Source organism: Drosophila grimshawi, unplaced genomic scaffold (genome assembly GCF_018153295.1).
Source record: "Drosophila grimshawi isolate 15287-2541.00 unplaced genomic scaffold, ASM1815329v1 contig_44, whole genome shotgun sequence".
Classification (NCBI taxonomy): Eukaryota; Metazoa; Arthropoda; class Insecta; order Diptera; family Drosophilidae; genus Drosophila; species Drosophila grimshawi.
This window is the reverse complement of record NW_025063240.1, coordinates 1,004,484-1,016,871: the sequence shown is the minus strand read 5'-3', so window position 1 is coordinate 1,016,871 and position 12,388 is coordinate 1,004,484.

Here is a 12,388-nt window from a genome sequence, read left to right as displayed (position 1 = left end):
AAATATTCTTTTTTTTTCATTTCTTTGGCAACAAAAATTTACTTCAATATTTTATTTTATTTTCTTCTAATTATTTAATGGGTTTCTTGCAACTAGTTAAAAAAAAAAAACATTATGATTTTTATGAATGAACAAATTTCTTTTTTTTTTAATTCCTTACTTTTTTTTAAAGAATGTTCTAAAAACTTGTACAAAACCTTTAAGAATAAACTGACGAATATAATAAAGACACCTTTCAAAAAAGTTCTTTGTAATCGTTTTGGAATTATTTTTTCACAGTTCTTTTTATAAGGTTTTCCTATATTGTACACAAATAGCGTATTGAAAAACAGTTGCGTTTGTGCTTCGAATATTATTCGTAATAAATATTGTCGATGTATTATTAGAGTTTAAATCTGAATATTTAAAGGATCTACGTAGATGTCTACTAAGACTTATCACAACTGATATGCAGCATGTATTTTTAGTTTGGTTTCTTGGGTTATTTTCCTCTTACACACACACACACACACACTTGCATGCATAGGGTATAAATGTACAGCAATAAAATCATGTATATTTATATAGTGTATGTTTGTATATGTGTTGGTGTTTTGGTGTTGTTCTATTCAAAATTTATGTGCCTTCGATGCTCTCATTTTCGGGTACACACACGCAGCAGCGCACAGCACACAACACACAACGCACAACACACAATAAAAACAAAAAAAAAAAAAAAAATTATTTCGAAGTTCAAGGTCAGTAAACTTGCTACGCACACGCACAATGGGAACAACAGCACAGCACAGCGCAGCGCAGCGATCCGAGGCAGCCGGGCTAAACACACGCACACATACACACCGAGGGAGAGCAGATAATAGGAGAGCTCTTGCGCTCTCTCGCGCGCTCTCTCTCTCTCTCTCTCTTCTACAGAAACTAGAACGAATTGGAAATGAGCTGAGGAGAGAGGCTTGGTTTCGTCTATGCGTCGCTTGGTCGCTTGGTCTCTCGGTCGCTCGGTCGCTCGGTCGGGGAGCGTAGTAAAACGCAAAACGCAAAAATAAAAGGCACAAGGCAATAAATAGAAAACAATAAGAGCAAGAAGAACAACAACAACAGCAAAGAATAAACTTTACAAAAATACATTCTAATGCGTGTGGTGTAGTTTTGGGGAATGGGAAAAGGGGAAATTCATTGTATGGGATTAGCTTATGATTGCCTTGCCCTGCCTTGCCCTGCCTTGCCTTGCCTTGCCTGGTTTTGCTTTGTTTGGTTTGGTTTTCTTTTGGTGCGGGTGTGAAATTTTCAACATCATTAGGAAATTAGAATGCGTGTTGGGGGTTTTATTTTTTATTTTTTAATATTTATTTTTAATTTTTAGTTTTTGCGGTTTGTGTGTGAGTGTTGGGGGGGTTGGGGGGGGGGGAGTGCTAAAACAATTGTGATGTCTGAGCTGTTTATATTTGATGATCTTATGTTGTGGGGAAACCGGTTCACTATTTGGCTTTCATTAATCAACAACATTTTTTTTTCTGGCCATTCTAAGCAGCAACTGTTGTCTAACTTGTTCAACAAACACCAAATACAATCTGCTTTTTTTATATATGTATATTCTGAGCCATCAACATTTTGATCAAAACAATGCCCAAGTCTTCAAAAGACATGGGTCAAAGCACGCACCGAAGGTCGGCCAAGTTAATTGGTTGTATGTATGCGATCCGATCTGATGCTGCCCATAACTATAGTTATTAGAATGTGCGAATGAACAACGTACATATCTCGATCTCGAGATTTACGCATCGTCCAAAAAGAAAACAAAAAAAAACAAAACAAGGTGCGACTAAAATCGAAACTGAAACTGAAACTGGAATGGAATACGGGAATAGCGGAATAAGGGAACACGGGAATACGGGAAGAACCTAAAGCTGCACTAATCTGGAACAATAGTAGGCTATAAGCATTCCATTAGGAACAGCATTCCACTGATTCCACTGATTCCACTGCCAACCCGCATTTGAGGTGAATAAGAATAACAAATAATAAACAAAAATAGTTTTCTTTCCATTGTTGTTGTTGTTGTTGTTGTTGCCCCTCGGTTGGTTCTGAAATCAAAAGTCGATGTTGTAACATGCTACGCTGTTCCTATTCGCTGCCTTTCTCGGCTACTTTCTTTTTGTGACTCGCTTGCTTTCTCTCTCTCTCCACTCTCCACTCTCCCCTCTCTCTCACTCTCTGTGTCTCTGTCTCTTTCCTGTCGGACGGCTTTTATGTAACTCATGCGCTGTGGCCATGGCCTGCTTTTGGCCAGCTCATTTCGGGTAATAAAAATGGGTTAATGGACACGAAGATTGAGGCTGAAATGCGTTTTGGAATTTGTCGGTTTTTATTCCTTTTTGTGAAGCGGTTGAAATGAAAACGACTCGGCTCAAAATTGAATAGAAATTTCAACTTGGAATGTACCAAAGTTCTCAGCAGAGATACATATAGTTCATATATATATATATATATATATATATATATATATATACATCATAATTATAATACGCTATAATGTATCTGCTCGTAAAGCGGAGAATGCTTAATAGTTGCAATTATGCTAATAATGATGTCTGTTGTTAGTCTTAAAAGGCTCACGAATAATGAAATTTAAAACTAATATATGAAATAATGGTAGGCTCAGCTAATGTTGCTGATGTCATTGGCGGATTCAAGTTTAAGTTGAAGTTGGAGTTGGAGTTGGAGTTCTAATGCCAAAGCCTATTAAATGTGCTTTCGAGAACCTTAAAGTATATTTATTATTGCGCATTAATGCCCTGCACAGTGCGGGTTTGCAGGGGTGTATTAGTATTAAGCAAATAAACATTGAAAGAAAGTTTTGCCTTTTTTGATACCCCTATATATCGAAAATATATATCTTCAAAGTCTCTTTGGCAATCGGGAATCTCTAATGGATAAACGAGTGCAGTTACTTATTTGATATGGTTTTGGTAAGTTTACTTTTAAATTAAAATATAAATGTAATGTGTAAAATAATATATACAGGGTATTTGTTGGTCTGGCCACCCTTCCCTCTCTCTCTCTCTCTCTCTCTCTCTCTTTGTGTCTTAATTTTTTTGCAAAGTCACAAAGCAATTGCTCGGTTTGCTGACTGCTCACGAGCTGACTATTAGGCGAGTTCAGCCAGCTTTTGGCCAAGTCACGGCTCAGTTGCCAAGCGGCATACCTTCGATATATATATATATATATATATATATATCTATATATATTCTCTACACTCATAAAAATTACCCTTAATTTTAGTATATCACTTTGGCATCAGTGGTTAGTCAGAAAGTGAATTTCTATAATTTAATTTATTTCTAAAAATTTCGATAATTTTTAATTGAATTTGCTAAAAACTGTCTTTTCAATGCTAAACTTTTAAATTGAAGATTTCTTATATTAGATTTTATATTATTATTAAAGATTGGTATTTTTAGACTTCGCACACGAACATTTTAAATGGTTTATAAAATGTAATCTAAACTTAAACTTAAACTTTCTTAAGACGATTTTCATTTTAGGGGCAGATGCTAAAATGCAGGTCAATTTTTTTTTGCTGAGTGTAGGGCTAAGCTCTCGTTTTGGCCATATCTTCAAAGCCGTGCGGGGCATACATAGTTAGGCAGTTACATAGTTGCCTCAAGTAGGTGCAGAAACAAAAACAAAAACAATAACAAAAAAGGCAGTTAAATGATATATGCACAACGGAGTCGGAATTTAAAATACGTTAAATGAACTTGAACTTCGTTTGGTTAGAAAGAATCTACCTACAATCTATGTATCTAAGTATCTATGTAGCTGTGTAGCTGTGTAGCTGTGTATCTAAGTAGTATTCAAAGCCAAGGGCTGCCCCCGTTGGGCGTGTTGAACGTGTTGGAAATGCTGATTGCTCGATTGTTGCCTGGCTTAATTTGTGTGGGTTTGGGGACAGGCAGGCGGCTGGTTACGTGGCACGCGGCACATTTGCCGCCATTTTGGGAGTCAGCCGGCCAACGGGGCCCACAAAAGAAAGAGAAATGAAACGAAAGGAGAGCCAAGACGAGGCGAGGCGGGGCGAGGCGAGGCGAGGCGATAAAACCACTTTTCAGCGCCCTGTCGCTTAACATCTTTTAGTTAAATTTTATGCGGGCATTATAAAGGAAACAAAACAAAACCAAAAACAAAACCAAAAAATACAAAAAAAAACAGAAAAAAATCGCAAAAAACCATACAAAATCAAAGAGCGAAGATGGAGAAACGCACACATACGCACAAAAAAAAAAAAAAAAAATGAAAGAAAAAAAACCCAACAAAAGCAAACTGTTTTTTTTTCGGTTCTTGTCCAAAAAAAATAATGAAAATGTCAATGTCCGAACAACCTTGAAAGCAGTCAGAGGAGAAAAGCTACCAAGCAAAAGAACCGAACGCAGGAAGGTACCAAACGCAAAGAGAGAGAGAGAGAGAGAGAGAGAGAGAGAGAGAAAAAGAGAGAGAAGAAGGGAGGGAGGAGTGAGAGAGGGAGTGGAGTGTATTGAAAAAGGGCTCGCTAAATTTGCAATGCGCATAAACTAAAGTTGGATTGTTTTCATTACGCTTATCAAAATCTAAGGGCAATTTCAATTGCAAATGGGTTTTGTTGAGGGTGGCCCATAAGGAATAATGCCAGGGCGAAGGTTCGATCTGGCATGGAACTGCGCAATAGTTTTGAAATTGTCTGATTGTGCACATGTCGACGAAGTGCGTTCTATTTGCCCGAAAATTTGCAACTACAAAAAGTGGAAATAATACTGCGAACTGGTATGCACCAGTAAAACTATATAAATTTGTACATTAATACTGTATTATGGGAAAGACATTATTATAGTATTTATTGTTTTCCAGTTTAAACTGGCAAACTAGTTCGCCCAGAAACAAAACCAGACTTTTTGAATATAAAAAGCATAGAAATTAAAAATAAAAATGTTCCATTAATAGGCCAACCAAACATAGATATTTTAGCTTAATTACCACCTTAATTGCAGATTGAAATATAAATAAGAATTCAATTAAATTTAAGATTATTTGTTTAAAAAATTCTTCGCGCGTTGCTAAAAGCTTAACGAAAATGCTTTTTGTGTCAACATAACGAAAAGAACTGTGGCGCTACCAGCGACCAATGTGCGCAACTATTACCAGACACTTTAAGCTGCCGCCAGCTGCCGCTAGATGGTGCTTTAAGTTCGAGATGTGCACTATTGAGTATGCAAACACTTGTTTACTATATATATATATTTAACCATTACGGCATGCATTTGACTGAACAGAGTTACCGATCTCACAGGACTAGAAGCATAATTCATTTAATAAACCTATTCGAACATGTCAAGACTAGTAGGATTAGTCAATTAATAAATCCCATAACATAGCACTTATCCCTTTTACAGTTTGGTGTGTAGCTTCAGTTGTTGCCAATAGATGTCGCCACTAGCTTATGGCAGGTTTTATTTGAAAAATTCAGCATGCCAAAAAGTATGCAACGTGCTGTTGTGTTCCATTTCAGCCGTTCCGATTATTGTTAATTATTATTATTGAAAGAAAATACAATTTAATGCAATGCAAGTGGAAAATCTGCTTCGATTTGCAGTTTGCTTAGCAACAAACAATGTTGCAAGTTCTTAGTGGCAGCCGAAAAGCTCTACGCAGCGCAATTGAACATATGAAATTTACAGTTGCTCTTTGACGTCATTCATTGCACGTTTGAAGGAAAACCCGAATTGAGTTCATGAACGTTTGTCGACTTCAATTTGCTCTCTGACTAGAAAAAATGTGCATAAAGTGCACACACACACACACACACACACACACACACAAAAGAACACATTCATTTGACGACAACTACAAGAGTATATGTATATATATAGATATATATATATATGTGTAACAAACAGGCCTGCTGCGCTGCATGCAACAACGAGGTCACGTGCAGTTTACAATATGGCGCCCAACGGAGGCGGGCGAATGAACTGAATTGACCCGCTTCGCAATAACCTCTAAAAATGTGATTCTGTTTTCTGATATTGTGCAAAAGCGAATCTGTCTCTTTATTCTTATTTATTGTATGCATTCTAATTTGTTAGTTGCAGGAATAGTGAATTATTCGATTAATTGTTGTTGTTGCCATTTGCAGTATTTAATGTCGTTCAATTTAATTATGATGCATTCGCCAGTAAAATTGAAAGTTCATTTTTTATTGCTTAATAAACTATTGGCTAATTATTAAAGCAAAATTTGTTGCAAAAATTATGGATTTAGAGGGAAATAATATTGATGGAATACCATTCTATTTATTCCTATTTATATCTAGTAACATGTTTAGTTTTCTTAATCAAAATCTTTCGTAAAATTTATGGTTTCTCTGATTCCACTATCAACATTTCCCATTGAGTAGACAACATTCTGTACGTTGAACATTTGTAAAGTATGTTGCGAATGTTATATATTCCCCACGAGTATTTCTTGTTTTTTGCGATGAATTCTATAATATCGCATCAATGTCAATTAAAGCATGGCAATATCAATATCACCGACAAATAATATTTCAAGAAAATTAAACGCTTTTCTTTCAACTACAATTCTAATAAAATTATTAAAATGTATTTCTTATAATAAGCAATATAGAAATGAAATCCTTTTGATTTTTAAATTTCTCTTATATTATAATTAATTGTATTATTAGTCAAGCTGTAAAGACAAATACTAAGTCGATCAGCTGTTTTACTGAAGTCAAACTGTAATTTTGCCAGTCACACGTCAACGACAACTGAGACTCTTAATGTTAAGAATGTAAATGTGAGAAATGTAGGGCATAATGGAATCCCGTTATTATGTTGCTAGTTATGCAGGAGCAAATACATTTTACAGTTGCTGGAGTCACAAAAAAAAAAAAACAAATAAAGACGACTGGCAACCTGAGCTCCATTGTAATTTCCGTTCGCATAAAAGAAAAACGTGTCACGCAACAGCCTTTTAAAAGCTCAACTCAAATGGAGAGTGCTAGTGTGTGTGTGTGTGTGTGTGTGTGTGTGTGTGTGTGTGTGTGTGTGTGTGTGTGTGTGCGAGCAACACACAAGAAATCGAGTGCAAGTTCAGAACTATACAACTTAGCTGCAGCTGAGCCGTTTGTGTGTGTGTGTGTGTGTGTGTGTGTGTGTGTGTGTGTGTGTGAGTGTGTGTGTGTGTGTGTGTTTGTGATACTTGCGTATCTGTGTGTAAATTTAGATCGAGGTTATTGCTTTACAATGCTGCCCGTGCATTCAACTTTCGGTTTAGTTTTTGCCGTTTTGCTTAGCAGACGACGACAATAGCGCAACACACACACAAATACACACACACACAAACATACACACACTCACACACAGACACAAAATGACATTAAGAAAAATTATGTTGAATTTATTTATTGCATAGAACGACAGAGTGCAGTTCTCTATACTCAGTGCTCAGTGCACAGTTCTCCATTCTCAGCTGCGCTCTCTTTGAGCACTTGACTTGATTTCTTCAATTCAATTGCAAATAAAAAAAAAAAAGAAAAACAAAAAAAGATGCAATTTGTGTAGGCCTGAGCAGCTTGCAACACAAATAGTCATAGACATTTGATTTGCCTGAGTTATTTGACTCAGTTTCAGTTTCTGTTTCTGTTTCTGTTGCTGTTCGCTGTTCGCTGTGCATTTGAGCAAGGTCGCCAGCTGGCAGCAGGTGAAGAACCTCCGATGACATTCGTCGTTGTAAGTTGAGTTTTCTGTTCAGTCAATTCGAATTATTTTACTTACGCTTGGCTGCCAGCTGGGAAATGCTGTTGGGTAAAAGCAGCTCGAATCACTTACCTGAAATTAAAAGAGAAGATTGTTAAAAATAATTAGAGATGCTGAAAGGAAAGGTTCTCAGTTGGGCTGCATAACTGTGCAGCTAATTCATTTCCTGGACATTTCAAATTGGGCGCTAAACACACTCGACTAATGACTGGAGGCAATAAATTGAAGGTCGGCCATTGGCATTTAACTGACTGCAATTGAAAATTGAAAATGACTTTTGGTCGAGTCACACGCTGCGTATGAGCAATGTGCATGTCTGCATTCAGCTGTCTTCGATTTATGAATACGTTTCAATAGACATTCATAGACACAAATCAAAGCAATTAGTTACACACACACACACACACACAGCAGTGCTGTGCTGTGTTCTGTTCTGTGTTGTGTATACGCCCTGTGACCAGCTGAAAATCTATTGCGGCTGCCACAATTGATAGCGCTAAACGCGTAAGCAGCAGCAGCAGCAGCAGCAGCAGTCGCAGCAGTCACAGCAGGCAAATTTTATTAGGTCATGCGACAAACGGACGGACAGACAGACATATGAATATATATATATATATATATTTATACACATAGAATGGGGGGATTCATATCGCCGCACACATCGACTTTGCTGATAATAGAAATAAACACACAATCGCACTCTAATACACACACACACATACTTGCACACACACACACACATACAGCAGATATGAGCGCAATGCGAAAGACAGACTGAATTTGGGGTCAATGAACGAGGCGGAGGCAAAACCGATTCCAAGGCCAAAGCCATGGCGCATAGAGCCCCAAAAACGAGAGAGCTTTTGATAGTGCGTGCGAGAGGCAGCTGGTAGTCGAAGAGTGGGTTGGGGGGGGAGAGAACGAAGGCGCGTTTGCGTTGCGTGGAAAGGGGAAGGGGGCAGGGGGCAGGGCTGAAGCACTTTGTGTCCGTTGAAGGTGAACGATTTAAACTTGGCAATTATTGGAAAAGCCTTTTGTGGATTGAATTTGGATTTCGAGTTGTTTGCAGCTGAGCCTGAACTCTGTCTCTGTCTCTGTCTCTCTTACCCTCTCTCTCTCTCTCTCTCTCTCTCTGGCGACACTTTGAAGTGTGCATAAAGTCATCTAAAGTTCTACGATTAGTTTGTACACTTCTCTTATCAAATCTTATCTTGGCAAATTTGGAGTCTCAAGTTTTTGGACAAATTAGAATTTGTCGATTAGCTTTCGCTAATATCTCTCCTTCTCTCTCTCCTCTCTCTCTCTATCTCTCTTCTTTACTTTCCATATTTTTAGCTATTAATGTTTACCACTTTTTGATCTGATTCATTTGTTTTTCCATTATTTATACCTCTATTTAAGTGCAGCAATGAAAAGATAACTTGGTTTTTGAAAACATATAAAACAAATTGTGTTCTTTTCTGGATTTACCCAATTCTGGCAATGAATGTTGCCATATTTTACATTTTAATAGGCCCAGAATTATTTTAACCTCAATCTTACTCTTCTCGTTTGCAATTTTAATTTAACTATTAATTTTTAATGTATTCTTTAATTTGTAACTTTAATTCTAATCTTAAAATCGATTTAAAAATTTAGTTTTTTAAAAAGTTTTCTTAAATTTTAGATTTTAGCCCAGTTTTATTAAACTTTTTGTTCATTGAATTCTTTTTTTGTTATTAAAAATTCGTATTTAGTCATTCAACTTTATTCATTTAATTTATAGATCCATTTTTTTATTTCTTAGAACTTTTATTTGTAATTTTTTTGAATGTTTTTAGTTTATATTAAATACAAAATAAGTTAAAAGCAAAATGTTGTTGATCAATCAAAATCTTTTCGGTCTGAAGAGGTTTTTTAGGGATGTAACTTAGACTAAAGGATATTTGTTTTGATTATCGTATAATAATAAACTCAAATCAAATGAATTTTTATTATATTAGCTAATGGGTGCCTTGGCCATTATCTAATACACACACAGAGAGTCAGTCGAGCGTTTCTGCCTCCGTGCAAAAAGCGAACGGTCACAAATCCAAATGGCAAAAAATGGCAACAAAAAAATGTACAAAATATATATATTTATATAAATATATGTATATGGATGTGTGAATGCCACAAATGTCAACAAATGCCCTAAATACTTGATGTTGTGAGCATTTTCGCTGAGTTCTCTATCCACACACACACACACAGCACACACACAGCACACACATCACACACACATCACACACACAGCACACACGTGTGCATGAAAATATTTGAGCATTGGAGGCGTATGAGCAATATTTGCGAATAATTCGAGAATATGATGTAAACGAGCGAGAACGCCTCTCTCACAATTCGCTGGCTATCAATTGAAAGCGAAATTATTTTCACCCACTTTTATTCTCCCTCCACTTCCCCCTGCCCCCACCACGCGCCCCCTTTAATTTGGCTGCTATCTGTGAGCAGGCAACGGCCACGTTCGACAAGTTCAACGACCGCACAAGTCCATGGCCTAGATTTTGCAACAACAATGTTTCTATTGTTCTTGTTGTTGTAGTTGTTGTAGTTGTTGCTTTTACTTTCGTGCGTTGGCTTCGTGTGCAACGTGTTTAGATTTGCCGACTCGTCGTTCGTTTTTCTCTAGCTACTACCCGCCCACTCGCTCCACCCTCCACCCTCCCCCTTCCACTCCCTCTCCAACATAGTCATTTGTTACGCATTTGTTTCTATTTCGTATTTACTTAGCTTGAATAAATACTTTTTAATTCGAATTGGCGAATTAAATGATCTTGTTTTGATATTAAGTATACGCCATCGTGGCCCAGAATACAACTTGTTGCGAGTTGAAAGCATTTTCCAATATTAGCAATAAAAGCTGTTAAGGAAAGCCTAAATATTGTAGTACATTGAGTAATTAAAAGAGTCCTGAAATTGTTGCAGGCTATTTTAAATATGTTGAATATGTATTTTGTTTGTTTTTGTCGCTATGACGCGATTCGATTCGCTATAATTCATTTGCACGATGGAAATTTGGGTCAACGAGTTCAACGACCTCAGAGGAAGCACACAAAAAATAGAAGGCGAAAGTGTTTTTCTGTGCGACTATCGCAGACAGAGACAGAGATTGAGAGAGATAGGTAGAGAGAGAGTAAACTGATGACAGACTGATGATGAAAATGGAAGTAGATAGTAAAGCAGTTAGTTGAGCAATGTGCACCTAGTTAAGAACTCTCAATTGAGAGTATAGATAAAGTTCTAAGGCTTTTTAGTGCCAACTCACCAGCCAGGACTCTTCCAATCAAACGTTCCGTGTCGTCAATATGTTTGGCCTGAGCAAACAGATCCTCTCGACTTCCCACAGTCATTTTTCAATTGTTTTCTCAATTTGTTTGGTTGGACACAAAATCTCAATGGCCACTTCTTTTATGATTTTTGTTATTTGTTCTATTGATATATGGATATACTAGTTATATATATTACTACTAGGCAAAATACTTTATCACTTTGTTGCGCAAATTTCAAATGGCACCTTGTATTTCTTGATATATAAAATTGAATACGCTAGCTAACTATTTAGGTTTGTAGTCTTTAGATACCCGTTAACGATTGGCTAATGATTTCAATTGATAAAATTTGTAATTATCTATTAGAATTATTTGATTGTGTTTGTGTGTTTTTTGGGGGATATATCACAAAATAGCAACAAATACAAATGCACTTGCACTCTCTTGACTTGGCAGTAACAATTTTTTACGGGTTTTATTCTTGGACAAGTCTTTATGCATTTTCATCTGGTAAATGCAACAATTAGTTTAAACATAATTTTCACTTTTTAAGCCGATTTATGCATTTGAGACTATTATTAACTATAATTAATCTTTCGATTTCTCTCTCCGTCGAGTCTTTTGATTTATGACACTTTGTTGTTAAGCTGGGCATTCAGAATGAAAAATCACTTTCAATTCGCATAGAACTTTTGTCGCAAAAAATGCCGAAAGTTTTTGAGCGCCAAGCACCGGAACAACAACACAAACACACTGCCAACGAATAAATTTACCCAACACTAACAAGCTCAGCAACTCACAGCTGTCCGTCCCGCAACGAAGCTTTTGGATTTGCTAAAATGTTATTAACAGTGCGCAACTGAGCAAAACTGCCGTTAGCCAAATTCAGTTTTGCAAAAAATCGAAAATACAAATTACACGATAATCAGTTTGAAATGATTATTTGTTAAATGAATAAAATTGATTTTGGACGGCGTCTCATTTCAAAGAAAAAGCGGTAAAGATAGCGCCGACGACTGACTGTTATACTCAAAGGAAACTGTTATCATTAACAGACTAAAAACGGCACTGCTAAATTAAGCTTTTTTTTTCGCATATGTGGGAGGGAAGAAGAGCTTTTAGCAATTGGGCGCGTGATTTAAAATTTGCAGGCAATTTGATATTGTGAATAAATTTCAAGAACAATAAATAAGAACGATTTTATAGCAATTCTTGTTTCATTTGTAGAATAAAAATCAATTATTAATTATTGAAATGGCATTAATTCCATAGCATGTGACCAGTTCTTAG